We start from the raw sequence: 1,625 nt of genomic DNA, 5'->3' as shown, positions 1-1,625 counted from the left end.
TTAACCTCCCTGAGTCTTTGCTTTCTCAACTAGAAACTAGGAATAATAACCTCCATTGGGAAGAGTTAGGGTTGAGACAGTGCTTGGTAAACCGCAGGAGGCTCTCCAGATGTGGAGGCCATTGTCGTCGAGTGGCGTGTATTTCTCTGGCTCGCTGCCCCACTGCAGCAGGCCCTCTGGTTCCCACCTCAGAGATCCTAGAGCTTTTGGGGGGAAACTCCAAGCAAAGTCTTGAAAATGCTGTCAAGAGAAGGTGTCTCCCACTTCTGTTGCTGCCCAAAGCTCGTTCCAGCTGCTGGGGCTCCATTCTTCTGCTGGCTTGGAGGCCAAACTGCACCAACTCTAGGCCCTTTGTCGATCGGTGAATGGTGTCTTCTCTTACCCTCTTCTGTTCTCGTCAGTTCCAAAGGACCACTGCCTCACCCTCCCATGGTCTCTCAAAGAATATGGGGACAAAGCGTTACTTCCAGCTTCGCTTTGTAGCCCTCTTTTTCTGGAGCCCATACACAAGACCACAGAGGCTGGGTTTAAATTCCTCCCTCTCCATGCTCTCATATTTTATCTCCTCATCTTCCTCACCTTGGTGAAACTTGCCCCCAGACACATGATCACTCCTTTCTGACCAAAGCTTCAGTTCCACACTAATAGCTGGCCGCACTGAGTATTGATTGGGCACAGTGTTTTGGGGGTTACACAGAGCTTGGGGTGCTCTTTACCCCAAGAGCTCATAACCTATGGGATATTCCCCCATGGACCTGTGCCTCACCAAGCCCACGTCAGAAGATCCCTTGTGCATTAGTGGGCTCTCCTTTCATTCTTTCTGGGAGTAAGCTCCCTCCTGGGCTGTTGACAGCTAGAGGGTGGGGCTCCTGAATATTTTAGCATCTACCCATTACAAAAGAATAGGAACCAAGCACACGCCGTTTTGGCATTGTGTTACCTTTCCAGAACTGAGGAGAGATTGCTCTTAAATCATTCATATATTTTTCATTGATCTCTTTTGCCAAAGAAGGCATATTTCCAAATGGGCTGTACAGTCTGGCCGATGGATAAAGGAATGTTCAGGTGAGTGAGACTGAACCATATACCTTGACCTAGAACTGATACAGACCTGGGGCGCATCAGCAGGTCCATGCAGGTCATTAAATACTGAAATTCTTCTGTAGCAGTTAGTCAATAGCCCCTGCCAAGTCCCCTCTGGATTCTTGATGCCCAGCTCCCTCCCTGGATTCCCTAGATCGCCGCAAAATCCAACAGAAGCAGCCTGGCACCCAGGGGTCCTCTAGGACCCTGCTCCAGCACCAGGGCCAGCATTCTTTCCCATCGACTGGTGCTCCTGTCATGCTGGTTGTTAGTTAGTTTGAGGATCACCAGACCCTCCCAGCTAACTCATCACACAGATGTCCCCAGATAGGGACATTAAAGGCCTGTCTTCCAAAAAAGTGTTGGGATCTGCTTTGAAGCATACTAACTGTCTTTTTAAAAATAGTCTCGGTAACAAAAGTCTTGTCACTGATCATAACTGCCTCTGGTGAAATTTCCCTTCAATTGACAAATGACTTTGGCCATCTCACACCGCCCCTTTATCCTATGCTTTCAGAAAATAGTTGGTGGCACACACACGT

This window comes from Canis aureus, chromosome 21, assembly GCF_053574225.1.
Source record: "Canis aureus isolate CA01 chromosome 21, VMU_Caureus_v.1.0, whole genome shotgun sequence".
Classification (NCBI taxonomy): domain Eukaryota; kingdom Metazoa; phylum Chordata; class Mammalia; order Carnivora; family Canidae; genus Canis; species Canis aureus.
This window is presented reverse-complemented; position numbering follows the sequence as displayed.